A 23,742-nucleotide genomic window follows, 5' to 3' on the forward strand; every position below is an offset into this window, starting at 1 on the left:
TAAATTCATGTAAATGGGTGATTCTTTACTAATATGGCTTTCAATAATATATGCTCAAAACAGTTTTCAAAACGAGAAAGAAAAGGTTTCAAATGAATTTTAAACTTAAAGAAATATGCGATTAGTCCATTAGCGCCTAACATGCTAAGTAGGAGGCCGGTGGTTCATAATCGGGCGATGTTGGGGTGCCTAGTAGCCTTTCTCTGGAAAGAAGCTAGCCTTATCGGCTCGTACCTAAGTTTCCCGAACCCTCACCGGTCTCCCGCAAGGGATCGGTGTTCATTTCCCATTTGTGGGTGGCGAATCTTCCATACTCCGAGCTCCGGCCCTGCCGAGCAGCTTGATTTCGCGATTGGTTACTTTCGGCGCCAATCACAGCATCTGTCGTCAACGGTGTCAACCCCCCGGTCCGCCCGGGCGAGGCCGCGGCACCTACAAGTGGCGACTCTGCTGGGGAAGCGAGAAATTTGATTCCGGAAGGCGTGTATTAAGCCCATAACGGGGACGGATCGCATTATTTCTTTTCGTATGCATTCATAAGCATTATTGCAAACCTTTTGGGTAATTTCCGTGAAACCTCTATTGAGAGTCCATTCGTCGCTCGAAAGAGGCTAGTGTAAGTTCCCCCTTGCAGTAAGGCGCCAAAGGGTCCCCATCCATTCGTTAGGGGCGAATTTGTGCAGTCCTGTGAGGTCCCGCGATCAGCCGTGTCAGCATATAATAGCCTTAGAAGTTGCCATAGGATTACCCGTTACTATTTTTGGTGTGATGAATGAATCAATTCGTGTTTTCAAATTGCCATGATACATGTCTAATCCTAAAATATGTAAAGAAAATGCAACGATATGTTAATATATACTCTTAAACCGGCATACAAACTACCCCAAAACATCGAAACGATTCGAACTAAAGACGACTTAGTCATCTCGTATGAATGAACTTATACGACCCGCCTGGTCCCTTTCCGTGTCTCGAAGAAGGCACATGTTCAGGAAATACGTCGTATCGTAAGCACATATTAGTACGAATCGGTTTAGTATTTAGGATAGTTATATCTCGATTCAAAAGACTATATTAACAATAGCCGTTATTCACATTCTTTAAATACGTTGGGATAAAGCGAGATTATGATAAAACGAAAATGAAGAACATTTCTGTTTTGAATAAACCCGTTGTAACGTAAAGAGTTTCATGAACGTAGCCCATCCCTTCCAAATAAAAAACGAACTCTTACATTACGCCTTGCATTATTCTAAAGAGAAATGGACGTATCCGCAAAAGTGACTAAGAAAATAAAAAGAAAATAAAATAAAGATAAAAATGACCAAAATCATTACGTATTTACGATATATGTCAATCCCGAGAGTAGTTAAAGAAAATGAACCAATGTCGTTAAATACGTGCCTCGAACTGGTATATACACCGTTTAAAAATCACGAAGCCGAATTAAGCTAAGAAACCGCATAATTGCACCATATGGACAAGACTGTGGGTTTGACTAATGGCTCGATCATTTCGACCGTTACCCAAAACTATAAGAAATATGGCCCGATTTGCGTGTTTGCTTAATTCGTGCCTAAATGAAAAGAACGGTAATATCCCTGCTTCGAATAAGCATGCGATTAAATGAAATGTTGATTTTCTATAACCACACTAAGATGACATATCCCGTAAATAGGAAGAAATAAAGAGTTGTTACTAGCCGAAAGATTATCGTGCGCTCGAATAAGACTCGCCGTCTTTTCACGTAGCTAAAACGAGCAAGCGGATTTTGACGCTAGAAACAAACCCGTTACGCGATGAGTCTGTTCCCTAAAATAAAATCGAAAAGTGATACTGTCACTAGACAAACACGTGGTTACGTCTCTCGATAGATCCAAAATATCCCGTCGTTATCCACAAATCGAGACACGAACCCACGCGAATAAAAGGGAACGAATCATTGTCGATAACGAACGATTGAACCGAAAGAATAACTCGTACCGCGTCTAAAGCCGAGACACATTTAAAGGGAGTCACAACCCGAACTAATGCATCTCGCGAAATAACAAAAGACGAGTTATTCAATAGGACAATCCAATTTGGTCGATATCTTAGTCACTAAACGCTGATACGTTAGGACCAATTGTATTGTCTAATGAATGATTTATTTTTTCGCAATAATCGACGGCATCACGCGTCCCCTGGACCGTAATGTGAGCCCATACCAAAATCCTAGGAAAGAGACTTGGACCAACGAGTGTGTGGAGGAATAAGGATGGAAGAGAGATGATGTGATAATTGTGATTGTTATCTAACGTTTTCGTTCTCTTATTGCGATCTAATTACGCGTTATGTAGGATTTTCGCTAACTAGTTTGTTCATATGGATTTATAGCTGGTTATACATTAGTCGAGTCAGATTTAAGTCATAATGCATCCTATGCTTAACGAATCATTGCAGTCATACCATATAGAGTGTTGCATGCTAACCGAATTGCGTGCAACCATTCTAGGTTTTGTAGACTTAGGACGTGTTTATTAGGAATGTGAGAAAGAGTCGACCCCAGCTTCGCGTGTTCATCAGGAGGCATACCAGTCATGTCGTGACGTATCCCATACATCTTTGCCTTGTCGTACATGTGTGTTGGGATGCATCCTATACGTCCTTGGCACGTCTCGTGTGTTTTCACAGTGTCGTTTATATGCTAGCTAGGAGGCATGTCCATTATGTCGTGACGCATCCTATACGTCTTCGCCTTAGCATACTTTACGTATGGTAGCGTACCTCGTACATTTCTCCAGTGTCCCAGGCGCTAGTCAGAAGGTACAACCCTTATGTCATGGCGTATCCCCTACGCCTTTGCTTTGTCATACCCCGTATGTCGCGACATATCCAATATGTCTTTACCCTATCAAGAGGTGTATTGTTCTCCCATGATGTATCCTCGATGTCCTTGCCTTGTCATGTCATCACGTGTCCACTTGTCATACTGTGACATATTCCTTTCGTCTTTACTTTGTCGTACCCCGTAGGACGTAATGCACCCCACGCGTCTTCCATTAATCACTTAGACACTGATCAGGGGGCATACCTGTTATGTCGTGACATATCCCATATGTCTTTTCCTCGTCATGCCTCGTATATGGTGACCCATTCTTTGTGTCTCTACTATGTCGTTACACACCGGTCAGAAGGCGTACTGTGTGTGTCATAACGCATCCTGTACATCTTCGCCTCATCACTCATGCCAAACGAGGGGCGTGAGCTTCGCGCCCCGTATGTCATGGCTTATCATGTGCTTTTTCACCATGTTATATATGTTCGACGAGAGGTATGCCCTTTAGGACAAGACGTATCCCATACATCCTTGCATCGTCCCGCCTTCCCTGTCGTGAAGTGTCATATGCGTCTCCATCATATCACCTATACGCTAATCAGGAATCCTGCTCGATACGCTGGCATGCATCACCTACATCTGGGTCTTGTCAAGGTCGTACATTGCAACATGTCGTATATGTGTTTTCCATGTCGTATACCCTAGTCTAGAGCCATACCACGTATGTCATGACCGGAGTTCTCGCCTTGGTAGGTGCCTAACAGAAGACATACCTCGTATATCACAATGTACCTCACGTGTCTTTACCATGTCTCGCATGCCCGTCAAAAGGTCTACCACGCATGTTATGATGTGTCTCATATATTAGTCCGGAGGAGCACCTTTAGACCTTGAGGTATTCCCTATGTCTTCGTCGGGTTATACTTTGTGTGGGATACGCCACACATATCTTTATCGTCCGGTTTATACCATCAGGGGGTATACCCTGTGCATTGTGACATATCACATGCGTCTTTGCCACCGTGTTTAAGTCATCTGGAGACATGTCCCATGTGTCACGACGTACTCCGCCTCCCTCCATTATGGTTAGGAATACCAAATTGCTTGGTGGTCATACCTCGTTGTCATAACATTTGCATCGTGGGGCAGATTCCGTTCACTTTCCGTATGGTCGACTTGAGAACACTATGGTGTCGCCACGTCGCTGACAACATATCGATAGTTCAAAAAAAAAACATTATCACGGCATCGGTTCCCCCGAGACTCGAATTAACCATTCGTCACATGTCTCATACACGTCATACTTACGCCTCAAGATATACCATGTATGCCGCTACGCCTTAGCCAACACATCTCAAGATTGTGACCGGTACCTTGAACTCAAATAGAACCATAATCTCACGGGTCGTCGTCACCTCCCTTTCGTATCTCAAGACATACCCATGTATGTCGCCATGCTATACACCATGCCAATGTGATTCCAAATTACATCGTTATATTATCCGTGCCTCTCATCTCGTAAGTTGTCATCATGACCTTCGTACGCTAAGACATGCCACGGATATCGACACGCCGTGCACCTATACTCCAAAATTACGTTGTTGTACGTTCGGTACCTTAGGGACGAGTCAACTATTTCACACAAATCTCGCTTACCTGTCGTCATTCGCATCTCAGGGATGTAGTCCATACATAGCACCTCCGTATTTCAGAGTTGTGGGCAATACCCTGAGCCCCGAAACGAACCCTTAACTCGGGTGTTGTCCACACCTCCCCTTTGTACTTTTAGGTGTGCCACGTGGGTCATCATGGTGTCCCCTCGTATTTACATCGTCCCACTGTCTGGACCCCATGTTCACATTGACCCTCTGACGCACGTTCATACGAAGTCATCGCGTCATATCCGCACTTTAACTGGCGCCTTATATGTCACCTCGTCACATCTAATAAATCTGTGCGTCATTATACTAACCTCTTAGCTAGTAGGTCATCGTCACACCCCATTGGCACCCTCGGTCGTACCTTGTATATCGACACATCATTGTACTAAGGTAACCCGCACATCCTTGGCCTTCTTGAGACACCCCGTCGCATCTTCGAAACGGCCAAATAGATATGAGACATACCAGGTGTGTCATCATATATCGTAACACGTCAGTATTCCAAACATGTGACACTGGTGCTTCGAGCACGTATCAGCTTTCGGTGCATATCCCGTATGTCACCGCTTGCGCTTTAGTCATACGTTGGGCCTTGTCAAAACGTGCCCCACATGTCGCCTTGTCTTCAGCAATATTCGTAGTCCGCGAATATGTCATTAGCTATCCAATTTTGGACCGACCTTTGACGCATGTTCCGTATGTCACCCCTCGCACCTTACTCATCAAAGGCTGAGTCGTTTATACCATCCGGTCGGGGTTAAGCTTATGGCACATACCCCCATACGCGGTTTGGTATGTCCCGTTTGTTGGTCCCTTATAACGTGATAAGTTAGTTCCAAGGGGGGGATAGGAACTATTTAAAAATTTGTCCGTTGAGGCTGACTTCTTTTCTTATGAAAAGGTTTACACAGCGTCACTAAGTAGATTCAAGACACAAGCTTAGTCAACTCGTGACTAAGTCTGCTTCTTTACTTGAGTCAGGAAATAACACTTAGAGTCTATTCCTGAACTCAGCCTCTTAGTAAACTTAACTCAGCGTGAGTTCTTTACTTAGTCAGTTTTATAGCAAGCAATATATATTAAAGGAGTTTAAGGGTTAGAAAGATGTTACTCAACAGACTTATCCTGGTTCGGCCTCTCCGCCTATGTCCAGTCCCCGGAACTCATTCCGAGCTTTTCGAATTCTCTACTGAGCTCTTTAAAGGTAGAGCACAAAACCTTTTACAAATAGAAGCTGAGTATAACAAGAGTACCTTCCTCTATACCTCTACTCACTCCTATATCTATGCTGAGTACTATAACCGAGTACTCAGCCTCTCCTTTCTATTCTTCTAGAAATGATAAAGTGTTTGTCCTAAACAACAATTGCTAAGACACTTTAGATGATTGAAAATCACTCTAGACTTTTACACAATAATATGGAAATTGGTGTAAGGTATTTGCTTTGCTTTTCTCACAGAAACTTCAAGTATGAATTTGGTCAGCATTTCGACTAGTTGAAGATCTGCATCGATTGAAGCAAATGGATGGCCTTTATATAGTGACACTTGAGGCACCTGGTCATTTCGAATTTTGAAATAACCGTTGGAGGGAAACGGCTTCCTGTTGTTGTCACTCTGGGCATGCGCGTCGTTGGCCAATAGGATTCTTGCATCTTCTGTCTTCGTCAGTCTTCGGCAGAATGTTTCGCCATTTAAGGAAAAGTCCACGAGACAGCTTTCTGCGCCTTCTGAACTTTTCCCAAAGTAGAAATACTTTGTCTGGAAGTTGAACATTGTCTGCCGCTGTCCAGACTGCTTTGTCGTCCAACTCAGCAGCTTCGACTTGAAGCTTTTGCCATGAAGGCTTCTCGATTCTTCTCTTGCTGAGTCGTCGTTTTAGTTGATACGGCTTCGTTTTGAACTCTTGGGCCGAATGGTCTTGATGTGTTGACTTTGGGCTTGACTTCCACTTTATGGGCCTTTGGGCTTTTTAATCTCAATGTCTTATACATAGTTAAACTCAACATTGAACAAACACATTAGTGTAATAAATCAAAGCATATAAATTTAATGTGTTAGAATATTTTTATCATTACTTAAATAATTTTGTCAAATCAAAATCATGTGGAAAGGTGTTTCAACAAACTCCCCCATTTTGATGTTGGCAAAAATATTCAGTCGAAGAACTCAGTGTTGAGCTCCTCCCTGATAGTTGACCTTATTTTATCAAATAACTCCCCCGTAAGGGTTGAGCTGCTGACTTAGTTTTACTCTAAACATTTCAAGGTTTAATTGAGTAAGTCTAAGGTCAGTTTTCAGAGATAGGTCAGCTCATGGAACATATTCTATTTAACTCAGTTTTACGCGGAAGGTTTAGATATCAGAGAGCGCTGATTATGCTTTGTTCAATGAGTTTTAGTTAAGTGGACATATAAGAAGTGGTCAACATATTAGATCAACACAGCAGACATATTAATATAGACAGTGTAGCATAGTTGATTTGATGAAGATGCATTTTAACAAATTATAATAATCACTTAAGTAAGCATCGCATAAGAGTAGTCAGTATGAAAGAGATGCATATAATTTGTTTTGAATTTAAAGTCAGCACAAACAGGGTTCACAAAGAAAAGGAACACAGATATAAAGGTTCAAAAAGCTAGCTATCCTATTCAATACAGGTTAAGCTACTTCTGTTTGCCTTTGCCCTTGTGTTGCGGCTGACTGACTGAAGCTTGCTGAGTTCTTGGGGCTTGTTCTTTCTCCCCCGTTTTGCCATCATCAGGTTTGGGAATGAAGGTTTCTTCAATGGCAGCTTGAGTGAGGCATTTAGAAAATGCCTTTAGCTTTCTCGTGCTTTCATTCATTCCGTCGAAGATTGGAACACCATCATCCACAATGGATCGAGGAATTCTGATAGATGCAGCACTCAGCATACTCAACACAGCGGCTTGAGACTTGCCAACCCAGTGCATGGTTTCAGTGAGCATTGCAAAAGCTTGATGAAACATCTTTAGCAAGGATGAATCATAATACTCACGCTGACCGTTGATTTGGAGCACATTGCTAAAAGTCACTCGAGAATACTTCAGAATTTCGTTTGTTTTAAGCTCGTCAGTGGCCATCTCTTGCCTGTTTAAATTCAGCAGACGTACAGCCTCACTAATTTGCTCAATGGAGCATTGGGAGGAGGTGGAAAGTTGGTGATTTGTTTTCTCCTGTTCAGTGTGAAGCTGACTAAAGAGATGATGTACTTTGGCAGAAGTGGCATATGCTGAGTTCGCAGCTGACAATTGATGAATCTCCCCTTGCAGTGAGTTCAGATGGTTAAGCATGGTCAGCTGGAGTTTGGCCAGCTTCGTTAAGGAGTCCTGCTTGGGCTGTTGAGATTGTAGTGTAGTCATGACACTCAGAAGATCCTTCATACCTTTGATCTCAGTAAGAAGCTAAGTGACAGACGAAAATGGAGTTGTCTTAACATTAGTAGACCCAGCGACATTGGTACTTGTTTGATGGAGGTCCTGGATAAGAGCTTGAGCCGAGTCAACGATTCTTCGACCAGACTCAGAGGCATTGAGGTAGCTAAAGGATCCATCTTGTGTTTGCCCAGATGTCGGAGGAGGAGTAGAACCGAATAAAGGCAATGTTTGGTTTTGCTCATCATTAGAAGGCCCAGCATTGTCAGTGGCTGGCCTTGAATTTGGATTGTCAGTAGAAACTGACTGGATTTGATTCTGCACATTGAGTTATGGAAGTGGAGGATCGGCAGAAAGTGTTCCTTGCTCAGGGTCAGACTGAAGCTGACTAGGTGATGGAATTTGAGGAAGTTCAGTGTTTACCTGAGCAGGTAATTCCTTGGCTTGCTCATCGTGTTGAGGAGCGGAATCTTCGAGCACTTGCTCGGCATTGCTTTGGTTGGCAGAAGCATCTAAGTCGGCATGTTCCTTCGGAGAGACAGAGGCTTGATTTTCTGGTAGATCTAGTTGAGGCACAGGTGGGTTGGAGAAATATTGAAGATGTACCTCGGTAAGGTCAGTGATCTCATCCCTTAGAGGTGAGCTACCCATTAGGTCAATGATGGGTGCTCGGAATGCTTTCTTCTTCCTCAATCTCTTTAGCTTTGGAGGAGTAGGGTCACAAGGGATGGACTCAATGGAGTCAGTGGGTGAAGTTTCCCTTTGAACAGCAGGAGCATTTACTTTGTGTTTAGTTTCTTCTTCATCAACCAACTCAGTGTTGATTGGTTCAAGATTCTCATCATCTGCTAGTTCCTCAGTGTCATTCTGACCACTTTCTTCTTCTTCAGACTCATCATCCAGTTCTTCTTCCTCCAACTGGTCATCCAACTCTTCCTCGACAAACTGACCACCTAATTGGTCTTGGTCTTGTTCTTCCTCAAACTGTTGCTCAGCGTCAATGCATTGACTCTGTGCATAGTGTGAGTTAGGAGGAACGACGATATCTGTTGGTTGGGCATCAATAGGTCTTAACTCAAAATTGAGCTGTTTCTTCCTCTTCCTTAATGGTTGGTCATCAACCTCTCTTTCTTCTGTTTCAGGCTCAGCTTGCCTAGGTCTTTTCTCAGCTGAGTTGGTGCAATTGATTTTGGGGAAAAGGAAATTGGTCAATATGTAATGGGCCATCTTTTGATGCTGACCCATGGACGTGCTCGAGATTTCACCTACATGACCCTTAGGTTTACAGAAGGTCTGAACGTAGTTGGTTTTCTCATGGTCACCAGATTTACGAAGTATAGCTCCTTCGTTTTTCAGCTTGAACAGTGAGGCAAGATATGCTGGGTTGATGAAGATATCCTTCCCTCGAACATGAGTCGCCAGGCAGTCCCTGTTATCATTGGCGATTTTTAGGTTGGCGTAGAATTCTCGTACCAACTCAGGGTAAGTAGCATCCCGAACTGAGAACAGCTCGGTCCATCCATTATTCTTGATCCACTCACAGAAAGGTTGTTCGGCATCCACGAATCCTTTTGAGAACCACCACGAGTGGTCTATCTTCCACCCCCTCACACTCTCGAAGACCTGAGTGTAGGTGTGTTTCGCTATTTTCTTACCCTTGCCCTTTTGCTGCTGCTTCCCCTTGGAAGAGGCAGTATGAGCTTTCTTGCTAGGCGTAGTAGCTCCAGCGTGGTCACGCTGAGTAGGAGAAGTGGGATTGTCATCGGAGCGGTTATGGGAGAGACCGGCACCGGAGATATTTAGAGAACCGTTTGTCATATTCTCAGAGAAGTTTTGGGAAGTTAGGGAATTTTTAGAGAGAGAGTATGAATGCCAAAGATTTCTAAGCGTAAAGAAATAGAAGTGGGAATTCATCCACTATTTATAGAGATGTTGAGTTAATCCAAGGCGTTGGGTTGTCCATTTTACCTCGAGATTCTCAATCGATAAAGATTCTGGCATTTATGACACATACGGCGCGTGTATTTTCTAATTATAGCCTATACGTCATCCTAGGTGGCTATTTAATTCGCGTGCTTTGCATTAAAGCTTGCAACGGCTCTTTACTCAGTGTTAAGAATTTTAAGCGTTTAAAATTCTGAGTAGTCAGTGTTATGCAGAGCAATCGATCTTATGCTTAGTAACTCAGCTTGAGATAAATACTCAGCATATATATTTATCTACACAGCATGTAATAGCATAATTCATTCAGCATGGTAATTCACTCAGCATGCATACAATACTTGGAATTTATTGAAGAGGATTAAACATACCAATGGCTTCTCTAAGTATGTTGAATTGCTCACGAGCCAGTGGCTTTGTGAAGATATCAGCAAGCTGCTCATCCGTTGGGACATAGGTCAGCTTGATCTCTCCCTTGAGTACGTGATCTCTAATGAAGTGATGTCTTATGCTGACATGCTTCATCCTGCTGTGCTGGATTGGGTTCTTTGATAAGTCAATGGCACTTTTGTTGTCATATTTGACTTCAATTGTTTTGGTCCGAACGCCATAATCTTCAAGCTGTTGCTTAATCCATAGGACTTGAGCAACACAGCTTTCAGCAGCAACGTACTCAGCTTCAGTGGTTGACAGGGCTACTGACGCCTGCTTCTTGTTGAACCAGGACACAAGACTGCTCCCAAGGAAGTGGCATCCTCCTGAGGTGCTTTTTCGTTCAAGCTTGTCTCGTCCATAGTCAGCGTCAGTGTATCCAATGAGTGTGAAGTCATGAGTATTGGGATACCACAAACCTGCATTCACTGAGCCTTGCAAATATCTAAGGATTCTTTTTACAGCTATGTAATGAGATTCCTTAGGGTTAGATTGATATCTAGCACAATAACATACTAAGAACTGAATGTCCGGCCTATTAGCAGTTACGTAAAGTAGAGAACCAATCATACCTCGGTACAATTTGCTGTCTACTGACTTACCATTCCGTCAGCGCATAAGATAGTGTCAGTGCCTATATGGGTAGACATTGGCTTGCAATTTTCAAGTTCATACTTCTTCAATATCTCCTTGGCATATTTAGCTTGACCGATGAAGATGCCATTTTTCCCTTGTTTGATTTGAAGTCCAAGGAAGAAATTGAGTTCTCCCATCATTGACATTTCAAACTCAGTCTGCATCTGCTTACTAAATTCCTTGCACATTGACTCGTTAGTGGCACCAAAAATAATGTCATCAACATATATTTGAGCCCGCAGGGTATCTTTACCCTTCCTCTTAATGAATAAGGTTGTATCAGCTTTACCTCTGACATAATTTCTAGTCAGCAAGAAACTGGTCAGCCTCTCATACCAAGCACGTGGTGCTTGCTTGAGGCCGTACAGAGCCTTTTTGACCTTATAAACGTGGTTTGGGAATTTAGGATCCTCAAATCCTAGAGGCTGATTGACATAAACTTCCTCGTTTATAACTCCATTAAGGAATGCACTCTTAACATCCATTTGAAACAGTTTAAAGTTCATATAGCTTGCATATGCACATAAAATTCTAATAGCCTCTAGCCTTGCCACTGGGGCAAAGGTCTCACCGTAGTCAATACCTTCTTGCTGACTGTAGCCCTGAGCTACAAGTCTTGCTTTATTTCTGACCACGTTCCCTTGTTCATCCAGCTTGTTACGGAAGACCCATCTTGTTCCTATTGTCTTTTGGCTTCTTGGTTTTGGCACTAGATCCCATACTTCATTTCGTCTGAACTGATCAAGTTCTTCTTGCATTGCATTCATCCAGAATTCATCATACTCAGCTTCAGCGAAATTCTTAGGCTCCTGGATAGAGACGAATGCTACGTTGCTGAGGTATCTCCTGAGTTGATTCCTCGTCATCAGGGTATTCTCAGCGGCATCAAGAATGGCACTCTCTGAGTGACCTCTTGATATCCTAATCTCCTTTGGTAGATTGATGTCTTGCGCTGGTTGTGTTTCAACAATCTCTGCAGGTGTAGACTGGTCAGTGAAAGTAATTTGAGTTTCACTTTTACCTTTGGTCAGCCCTTGAGGAAATGATTCAGCGGCAGTTTCTTGGTCAGCAGGTGCTGAGTGTGGATCATCCTCGGTCAGCGGCTGGTATCTTCCTGCAGGGTTAGTTTCATCGAACTCAACATGTACTGACTCTTCTAAAACTTGAGTTCGTTTATTGAAAACTCTGTATGCTTTGCTGTTGTTGAGTATCCTAAAAATATAGCCTCATCAGCTTTTGAGTCAAACTTAGCTAGGCTGTCTTTGGTATTTAAGATAAAACATTTACAGCCAAAGGCACGAAAGTATCCAATGTTGGGCTTTCGTCCTTTCCAAAGTTCGTAGGGGGTTTTCTTTAATATAGGTCTAACTAGAGCCCTATTAAGAATGTAGCACGCTGTGTTAACAACTTCTTCCCAAAAGTACTTTGGAAGCCTATGCTCACTCAGCATTGTCCTGACTATTTCAACCAAGGTTCTGTTCTTCCTTTCAACAACCCCATTTTGTTGAGGCGTTCTAGGAGCAGAGAAATTATGGTCAATGCCGTTGGTTTCACAGAATTCAACAAACTGTTGGTTTTTGAATTCTCCACCATTATCACTTCGGATGTGAGCTAATTTAAGGTCTTTATCATTTTCAAGTTTTCTTACCAAATTTGAAAACGTCTCAAAGGTTTCATCCTTGCTACTCAGCAAGATGATCCAAGTGTACCGAGAAAAGTCATCTACAATGACCAAGGAAAATCTTCTTCCACCCAAGCTCAGCGGCTGGACTGGACCGAAGAGATCCAAGTGTAGAAACTCTAATGGACGCTGAGTTGAGACAATGTTTTTACTATGAAAAGATTTTTTGGTTTGTTTTCCAGCTTGGCAGGCGTGGCATAATTGATCTTTTTCAAACTTAAGTTCTGGCAGTCCCTCAACCAATTGCTTTCTTGCTAATTTGGCCAGGAGGTCCATGCTTACATGACCAAGTCTCCTGTGCCATAGCCAGGAATTTTCTTCCTTTGACACTAAGCATACAGTTTTTGAAAACTTCTTTTCTAAGTTCAGCATGAAGACATTATCAATGCGAGGGGCAGTTAAAATTAACTCATTAGTTTTACCCTCGAGTATTTTACATCCAGTGTCATCAAATATAACTTTTCTCCCATTATCACATAGCTGAGCTACGCTGAGTAAGTTATATTTGAGTCCGCTGACTAGGGAGACAGACTCAATAGTAGGATTACCACCAACGGTTCCTGAACCTACTATCTTACCCTTTTTGTTGTCTCCAAAACTTACACTTCCACCTCGTTTACGCACAAGTGTGATGAATTGAGTTTCATCACCAGTCATATGCCTCGAGCATGCGCTGTCAATATACCACATCTTTGACTTCTGAGCACACCTCAGGCTTACCTGCAATGTAACTAGTTACTTTTAGGTACCCAATTCTTTTTGGGTCCTGGCTTGTTAGGTTCAACAGGTAAAGCATCATATTTCATTTTATGACGACATACTTGGATAGTATGTCCATTCTTTCCACAGAAGTCACAACTGACCTTCCGTTTAGGATTTCTCACTGACTGGTCAGCACCCCAGTGCTGAGCGTGCCAGCACACCTTTGTGGTGTGTCCTTTCTTCCCACAGAAGTCACATTGGACATTCCGCTGAGGATTCCATCTCTGCTGACCAGTACCTCGGTGTTGAGTAGCAAGGATGAAACCTTTGAGACGTTTTCAAATTTAGTAAGAAAACTTGAAAATGATAAAGACCTTAAGTTAGCTCACATCCGAAGTGATAATGGTGGAGAATTCAAGAACCAACAGTTTGTTGAATTCTGTGAAACCAACGGCATTGACCATAATTTCTCTGCTCCTAGAATGCCTCAACAAAATGGGGTTGTTGAAAGGAAGAACAGAACCTTGGTTGAAATAGCCAGGACAATGCTGAGTGAGCATAGGCTTCCAAAGTACTTTTGGGGAGAAGCTGTTAACACAGCATGCTACATTCTTAATAGGGCTCTAGTTAGACCTATATTAAAGAAGACCCCCTACGAACTTTGGAAAGGACGAAAGCCCAACATTGGATACTTTCGTACCTTTGGTTGTAAATGCTTTATCTTGAATACTAAAGACAGCCTAGCTAAGTTTGACTCAAAAACTGATGAGGCTATCTTTTTAGGCTACTCAACAATCAACAAAGCATACAGAGTTTTCAATAAACGAACTCAAGTCTTAGAAGAGTCAGTACATGTTGAGTTCGATGAAACTAACCCTGCAGGAAGATACTAGCCGCTGACCGAGGATGATCCACACTCAGCACCCGCTGACCAAGAAACTGCCACTGAATCATTTCCTCAAGGGCTGACTAAAGGTAAAAGTGAAACTCAAATTACTTTCACTGACCAATCTACACCTGCAGAGATTGTTGAAACACAACCAGCGCAAGACATCAATCTACTAAAGGATATTAGGATACCAAGAGGTCACTCAGAGAGTGCCATTCTTGATGCCGCTGAGAATACCCTGATGACAAGGAATCAACTTAAGAGATACCAAGAGGTCTCTATCCAGGAGCCAAAGAATTTCGCTGAAACTGAGTATGATGAATTCTGGATGAATGCAATGCAAGAAGAACTTGATCAGTTCAGATGAAATAAAGTATGGGATCTAGTGCCAAAACCAAGAAGCCAGAAGACCATAGGAACAAGATGGGTCTTCCACAACAAACTGGATGAATAAGGGAACGTGGTCAGAAACAAAGCAAGACTTGTAGCTCATGGCTACAGTCAGCAAGAAGGTATTGACTATGGTGAGACCTTTGCCCCAGTGGCAAGGCTAGAGGCTATTAGAATTTTATGTGCATATGCAAGCTATATGAACTTTAAACTGTTTCAAATGGATGTTAAGAGTGCATTCCTTAATAGAGTTATAAACGAGGAAGTTTATGTTAATCAGCCTCCAGGGTTTGAGGATCCTAAATTCCCAAACCACGTTTATAAGCTCAAAAAGGCTCTGTATGGCCTCAAGCAGGCACCACGTGCTTGGTATGAGGCTGAGCAGTTTCCTGCTGACTAGAAATTATGTCAGAGGTAAAGCTGATACAACCTTATTCATTAAGAGGAAGGGTAAAGATACCCTGCTGGCTCAAATATATGTTGATGACATTATTTTTGGTGCCACTAACGAGTCAATGTGCAAGGAATTTAGTAAGCAGATGCAGACTGAGTTTGAAATGTCAATGATGGGAGAACTCAATTTCTTCCTTGGACTTCAAATCAAACAAGGGAAAAATGGCATCTTCATCAGTCAAACTAAGTATGTGATAGGGCGCGACGCCTAGTGTGTAGAGCTTTTCCAATGACGAAAATGTGTATTGCGGTGAATGTGCTATAAATATGGATGTGATCCTTTAAATGTTCTAACTCCACTAGACACTACGGCTTCTTAGGGGCAAGTGTACCCCGTCGTATCAAGTAATAATCCGGTTAAGACCGGGTATCGAATCCACGGGATTTATAATTACAAGTATTAGACGACTCGGTTTCGTATGTTATTTAAGCGGTGATTACTTTGGGGTAAAGTAAGACACAACTACACACTATCCCTAACTATTGGCGACACAGATTTATGTAGCTAAATCCCTATGAAGTAGGATGAATAACGATGAGTTATAACCACGATAAATAACGACTCTAAATGTCTACGGATAATAGTTTACTCTTGTAAAGATGACTAAGTGTAGTAGGACCGACCCGTGAAGCTCTTAGACTACGTGATTCTTAGTCAAGGCGTGTCTAATGCGGGGGAATTAGAAATTAGGGCCCGTAAGTTCCGTGGCTTGTCAATTCCTACGGTTTCCGGTTTGTCACTTCCGGTAAGGCAACACCTATATAACTCCCTAAGGATAGCCCGAATGGCGGCGGAAATCGCGTTCTCCTACACAATAATCAATTACAAATATCAAAACAAGTAATAAACATTAACACGTAAAGGGAAATAGAGATTAAAAATCATAAATTATAAATATGGAAAGTGAATAGATGAAATACAACCAAGCCTAGTACATAGGAAGAGTACAAGCTAATTAGCGGGTAAAAAGGGAGAATCCGCCCTTGGAACTAGCTAACCGGACTCAAGGCCGTCTCCTAGGTCGTGGAGGTGGAACTCTCGAGCTTGGTGATGAGTGGTGGAACGGAACTTCAATGGAACGCCGGAACAACCGAACAAGCTCTCGAGGGGGAGAGTTTAACTACAAAATCTGAATCTAAATTACAACAATAAAAAAGAGTATAGTTTTTGCTCTCTAGTGTGTAAATTGGTATCAAATGAAGTTCAAGAGCTTCCTATTTATAAACATCAAGCAAGGGCAATGTTGTAACTTCTCAAAGCACAAGTATGGAGCAACATTATTTGGTGAAGAAATCCCATGATACGCCCCGCATAAGGTGGTATACGCCCCGCGTAAGTGCCCATTCCGTCAGAAATCTCCTGCATGTGGACCAATTCCATGTCTTGTTGTCTCAAGCACGCCCTGCGTAGCTACAGTACGCCCCGCGTGTTTGAGTCTCTGAAGTTTTATTGCTTGAATTGGAGCTTTTACGCCGTGCGTAGCTGAAGCACGCCCCGTGTAAATGAGTCTCTGAGTTTTTATCATTGAGGAATTGCCTGGCACGCCCCGCGTGTATGGTGATACGCCTCGCGTACAAAGAGTTGACTCAAGGAGACAGCACAGTCTGACTTTCAGGATTAGGCCAATTATTTCCGACATGTGTCATACACCCCGTGTAGGGTGGCATACGCCTCGCGTATGCTGAGTCAATTCCACATGGCGTCTGCGGATAAGGCAATAATTGCTGACACCATGTTTCACGCCCCGCGTAAAGGAGGAGACGCCCCACGTATTTGAGTAGATTTTTGCTCCTTGCTCGTACCTGAAATACAAATCTTGCGGGCCGAGTTAGCTTGACGTTTTTATTTCCTAAACTAGTCAAAAACACGGAAAATTAACTGAAAGTACGAAATTTATTTTTATTTCTTTATTTTATCAAAACGCTTTATTTTTGTAATTAAACTTATTTATTTTATCCAAAATCAATCCGTAAATCACGCTAAAAGATAAGGGTAAAATACCCCTATCAAACATCCTCGGACTTTAAAGTTTTACTTGTCCTCAAGTAAAAGAAATCGAAAGACAAGGGATTGAGAAAATTAAGAAACAAACCGAAGGTTGGTTTTGCCAAGTGCGTGATTTCAAAGTTATGGTTTTATGCAAAGGTTTCGTTAAGTACCTACGCAAACAATTGAGTACAAAACTTGTTTGAAACCTCCATGATCAAGATTAATAGGCAATATTAACGGGGGTTGATTATCTTTTGAGAGCCCGATAGTACCTCACCAAGGGATTTCGCTCTTACGCTCAATTTTAGGTAGGTCGGTGTTTTAGCACTCTTCTTTGCACTTACTCGAGATCATGTTGAATTTGCATTTTCATCCGGGTTTTCCCTCCTAAAATATGGTTAGGCAACATTAAAAATGAACCCGGAGGGGGGGTTGTAATGTGGGCGGCTTCTTTAGTGGTTAGTTTAAAGAAACTCGAGTTCAAAAATACCGTTTTGTGATTGCACCGTGTTTTTGTTTATTTCGGCCTTAGCGAATTTTACAAAATATACTTCAAAATTGCTCGGGTGGAGATTGAGAATGCCTTTTTATTTTTATCGTATCCTTAGTTTTGATAGAGGCACAAAAACAATATTTTGAAGGCTTATGGTGCTCGTTTGTTAAGGCCGTGACTTTTTCCGAGTGATTTGGGTGCAAATTGATTTTGTCGGTATTCGAACAAGAGGGAAAAAAGGTTAAATGTTAAAAGGCTATTAACAAAAAAAAGTTGGTTAATAGGCTCGAAGGGGTTTCCTAATGTTTAATGAAAACGAGAAAAATAGATTAAGAAAAATTAACCTAAGTGGGTTCGGTTTATCATCTATTGCCTTTTTACCAAAAATAAGTGTACTTAACCCGGTATTGGATGCAAATTCTATGAGTCGAGTGAAGTCAAAGCTCTCGAAAAAATGTGAAAGAATTAGAGTTCTCGTACGAACTCCTTTAGGCTCAAAAATACCTCACAAAGATTCGGGTTTAAATTGTGTACTATCAAGTCTTCGCTAAATTCTCAACTATCCCATTTTTATTGCCTTTTCAAAGTTCATTATGGAGATAATATTTGGGTTAAGACTCGATGCCTTAGTTTAGTACTGACCTAAGCTTTGCACAAATTCCCTAATTTCAAAATCAAGACTAAAATTCCTTAATTAGATCATCCCCTTGTGTCAACGTCTTTTATTTTTGATGACAAATAACGGAACTTTAATTAATTTCCGAAGGAGGGATAACGTGTCGGGAAAAAATTAAAAGATTCAATAAAGTAGTTTAATTATTTTTGTGTTTATTTTATTTTTATTTTTGTTTTTATTTTTATTTTTATTTTTGTTAGTGCAAAACAAACGTTAAGTGCGGGGTTGCACGGCCCTCTGCGTTGTTTAAAATGACGCCTATTCCAAGGGTGTCACAAAAAGAAGTTAAAACAAAAACAAAAATAAAGGTAAGGAAGGAAAAGAAGACCCTTAGTGGTCAGGGGCCCTACGCGAGGCGTGCCCAGGGGGGCGCCTCGCGTAGAAGGTGCGTTTTAGATCTTTTTGAGTCAGAGACTCAAATACGCGGGGCGCAGGAACACGGCGCCTCGCGTGTTTGAGTTTCTGAACTTTTTTAAGTAGGGGAATGCAGGGTACGCGGGGCGTACCATGGGGTACGCCCTGCATGGTGTTATTTTAAACAACAAAAACAACCACAATGAAAGCACAAAACACAATCGGAATTTAACAATATATATTAGAATGAAAGCATCGTACACTAAAAACAGAAAAAAAAACAACACAGGAAATACAAAAACAACATCAAAAGGAAATACATAGAGAAAACATGAAAAGAAAAACAGAAACTATGGTTGTGGTGGAGGAGGGTTGCCATGGATGTTGAAGTGGGTGTAGAAGGCGTTGGTGAATGCGTCAAAGTTAGCCCTATCCGCTTGCCTTTGAGCCTCGGAGGCGTCGAAGCGAGCATCAAGGGCATTGAAGCGGGAATCGAAGTGAGCCCGATCACGACGTTGGTTATCCTCCAAGATATCCAACCGAGCATAAAGAGCGTTGAAGTCGTGGAGGGGTGGAGGACTGAAATTGAGGCCCATATCCGAATCCGAACCCTCCTCCTCGTGTGAGTGGGCCGCCCCCGAGGTTTCACCCGGGCCCGAAGTGGAGCGCCTAAGAGATTTGAAAGCATTCTTCTCCAAGGGCCGAGGTTCAAGACTTGGGAGGCGATCAAGGGCAGCCTCGCCAAGAACGGAGGTGGCGAAGAGAGTCACGAGATGTCCCAACCCAAACTTGCCACGTTTCCCGGTGGAAATGTGGTGGAATTGGACTGCCATAAGATAGGAAAGGTCATAGACATGGTTGTTGGCACAACAATAGAGCGCCAAAAGTTCGTCCTTGTTGACCTTAGTGGACTCCGACTTCCCCGAAAAGTAGAAGGAGATGAAGCGGTGGAGAAGTTGGAGGATGGGATCACGGATGAGAGAGGGGCGGAGGTTGGAGACATTGTAATCCTCGGACCCGGTGATGGAGGTCCAAAACTCACGAGCGGAAACACCCTCGGGCCAATGGGAGATGCCACCCTCCGCTTGTTTGCTGAAGTTATTGTGGAGCCATTGGGTGTCAATGGTGAAGGGGTGATTATGAAGGCGGAAGTTGAAGAGAGCGGCACCGGGGACGTTGTTAGAGGTGAGGGTGGTGTAGAACTCTAAGACCAAGGAGGGGTAGACGTGTGGCCGGGCACGAAAGTGATCGAGCCAAGAGAGGGCACGGAGGCGATCCACGAAAGCCCTGCCAAGGTCGAAGCGGTCAAGAGTGCTCCGCTCGATGTAAGGGAGCTCCATAAAGTGGGCAGCGAAAAGTGTTTGGTAGTTTTGGGCTTCCTCTTCGGTGAGGAGATGGAAAGGAGCCCGGTATTGTCGGGTGAGTGGTGGTGTCTCCTCCCGTTCGGGTGGTGGTGGTTATTGTTGGTTTTGGGTGCGGGTGGTACGGGCCCGAGTGGACCATGGGGGTCGCATATCGGCGGTTTGCTTTCGCCTAACCATGGTGGTAATGGAGGATAGAGGAAGAGTAGAGGAGGAGTAGGACAGTGTATGAAGGTTGTGAGGAAGAAGGATGAGAAAAGGAGGGGTTTATATAGGGGAGAAGTGGGGAATCCAAGTAAAACTCGGATTCCCAGAGAGGTACGCGGGGCGTGAAGGGGCCACGCCACGCGTATCCCTCCCCCTGAACTTATTTTCCGCAAAAATGGTGCAGTACACGGGGCGTGAAAGGGGGCACGCCTCGCGTATCGCACCTCCTGCCCCCTTTTGATGGAAAAAAAGGATGAGGACGCGGGGCATAAATGGGGATACGCCCCGCGCAAGAGGGGGAAGTTGAAGGATTTTTTTCGGTTTTTTATCAGTTTTCTGATTTTTAATTTTTTTGATTTATGAGTTTTTTTTAATTGATTTTATTAACTCCTTTTAATATTTATGTGTTATTAAATTGTAATTAAGGGGGTAGTTAATGCAAAATTTAGTGTGGAGGGAAGTTGAAAATTTGAATTTGAAAAGATGGAGGTTGATTGGATGGAAGGGGAGGTGGAGTGTGGAAGTGGGAAAGGTGTATAGGAAAGAGGAGTGATGGGAAGTTTGAGAGAAGGAGAGTTGCCATGGGGAGTTGTGATTCACAACTCCCCGAAGATACGTGAGGCGTGCCCTGGGGCACGTCCCACGTGGCGTTTGTTTAAGAGTGTCAAAAATTAAAGCGTAAGCGGGGCGTGGTAGGAGGGACGCCCCGCGTACCGTGTCTTTTTATTAGGGATTAGGGTCAGACACGTAGATACCCGGGACGTATAGGTGTGTACGCCCCGCGTGTCAAAAAAAATTTTTGGATCAACATGGGATTTGTTTTTCTTTTGATTTTATAAGAATAATAGAAAGTAAGATAAAAATAAAATAAAAGAAAAATGAAGAGCAAAAAGATGAGAAATAAAGCAAAAATAGAAATGAAAATAAAAAAGGGAAAAAGTAAATAAAAGAGAAAAGAAATAAAAATAAGTTTATAATACATATAAACAAAAGGTTTTGAGAGATTCAAACCGATGCTACGTTTAGAGTCGAAGTAGCTCGACTTTCTCATGCGGCGGCTCATGGCAAGATGTCCGAGTTGGAACTCGACGGGTCCGAACTTCCCCTATTCATGAGTGTGATTGCTTGTCCGGATTCCCGATTCTTACCCCGCGCGTTCTGCTCAGTGTTCGCCGGGAGGGTTCCTAGAGGCCTTTCCTGCTGTTGACGGTTCAGGTGGGCTACTTGGCGGCTAAGATCCCTGCAAAACACTTTGCTATCGGAAAGACGGGTTAATATGTCTTTCAACAAAGATGTGACCGATTGGTCGTGTACATTGTTGGAAGGTGGAGCGTTCCGATTACCGGGCGCGGCTTGTGATTGCCCGAGCCCGTTTTCCCGATATTCTTGCTCAAAGCCGGATGGGGGCCTCAACACGTTATTATTATTGCCATATGACAAGTTCGGGTGTTGATACCGAGGCCTCCATCTGCCGTTATTATTATTGTGGTGGTGATAGGAGTTCGGATTAGGATTATACCTTGGATTTCCTCCTACGTAACTTACACTTTCTATGTCACCGGCGAAAGGGCTACCGGCTTGGCAGTTGAGTCCGTCGTGGTCTCCACCACAGTGATTGCACATCAGGACCTGTGCACTTTTGTTGAGGCTTAGCTGGGCAATTAATGAGTCAAGTTTCTTATGCATTTCTGCTATGGAGCTTTTCAGAGCCTCTTTCTCCACAGCAAACATTTGGTGTCGCGACGGGCCGGCAAGCCGATCCTCTTGCCATTGCACGCTTTTCCTCACGAGCTCATGAATGAGCTCGTAGGCCTCACTAGCTGACTTCCGAAATAGATCCCCACCTGCAGTGGAATCAACAGTCGCACGGTTAGTGGGGGTTAACCCGTGGTAAAAAGTGCTTACCAAGTCGTGCTTCGGGATGTCATGGTGGGGGCAGTTTCGGAGCAACTTCCGGAACCTAGCCCAAGCTGCATGAAGGGCCTCGCATTCCAACTGCCTGAAGGACGTGATATCGGTCCGTAACTTGACTGTTTTGGATGGCGGAAAATAGTAGGAGAGGAACTCCTTTTCGAGCTCCTCCCATGATGTGATGGATCCCGCCTCCAATGAGTGTAGCCATTCCAACGCCTGTCCTGTCAATGAAAAAGGAAACAATTTTAGTCTCACAGCCTCAACGGGAACACCATTTTGCCGAGAGGTATCAGCACACATAAGAAATTTATCCAAATGTTCGTTGGGGTTCTCATGGAGTTCCCCTCCGAATTGACCACATTGTTGTATCAGTTGGATCATGCCGGTCTTGATCTCGTATGTGTTGGCCGGGATCGTGGGAGCGACAATGCCATTACGATTTTAGGGGCGATGCGGAGCAAGGATCTCCATCATCGAACGCGTATCATTGCCCCCGCGGATGTTGTTCACGTGCGGCCTTTGGTTTCCGTCGGGTTGGTTGACCTCGACATTGGGGTTTGCCATTCTCTCTCTACGTAACCTACAAAGAGTACGTTCAATTTTGAGATCAATAGGTACGAGGGAATCACTTTTAGATCGGGTGTGCATAAAGTAAAACAAGTATAAAAGAATTATCAACAAGAAAGAGTAATGTTAGTAAACGTATATATAAACAATTTATACAAAAAAGAATGCTTAAACTAACAATGAAACGTTTTTGTCTAATATTGTAGGAGATTATAAATCCCCGACAACGGCGCCAAAAACTTGATAGGGCGCGGCGCCTAGTGTGTAGAGCTTTTCCAATGACGAAAATGTGTATTGCGGTGAATGTGCTATAAATATGGATGTGATCCTTTAAATGTTCTAACTCCACTAGACACTACGGCTTCTTAGGGGCAAGTGTACCCCGTCGTATCAAGTAATAATCCGGTTAAGATCGGGTATCGAATCCACGGGATTTATAATTACAAGTATTAGACGACTCGGTTTCGTATGTTATTTAAGCGGTGATTACTTTGGGGTAAAGTAAGACACAACTACACACTATCCCTAACTATTGGCGACACAGATTTATGTAGCTAAATCCCTATGAAGTAGGATGAATAACGATGAGTTATAACCACGATAAATAACGACTCTAAATGTCTACGGATAATAGTTTACTCTTGTAAAGATGACTAAGTGTAGTAGGACCGACCCGTGAAGCTCTTAGACTACGTGATTCCTAGTCAAGGCGTGTCTAATGCGGGGGAATTAGAAATTAGGGCCCGTAAGTTCCGTGGCTTGTCAATTCCTACGGTTTCCGGTTTGTCACTTCCGGTAAGGCAACACCTATATAACTCCCTAAGGATAGCCCGAATGGCGGCGGAAATCGCGTTCTCCTACACAATAATCAATTACAAATATCAAAACAAGTAATAAACATTAACACGTAAAGGGAAATAGAGATTATAAATCATAAATTATAAATATGGAAAGTGAATAGATGAAATACAACCAAGCCTAGTACATAGGAAGAGTACAAGCTAATTAGCGGGTAAAAAGGGAGAATCCGCCCTTGGAACTAGCTAACCGGACTCAAGGCCGTCTCCTAGGTCGTGGAGGTGGAACTCTCGAGCTTGGTGACGAGTGGTGGAACGGAACTTCAATGGAACGCCGGAACAACCGAACAAGCTCTCGAGGGGGAGAGTTTAACTACAAAATC

The sequence above is a fragment of the Euphorbia lathyris genome, chromosome 7, assembly GCF_963576675.1.
Source record: "Euphorbia lathyris chromosome 7, ddEupLath1.1, whole genome shotgun sequence".
NCBI lineage: Eukaryota > Viridiplantae > Streptophyta > Magnoliopsida > Malpighiales > Euphorbiaceae > Euphorbia > Euphorbia lathyris.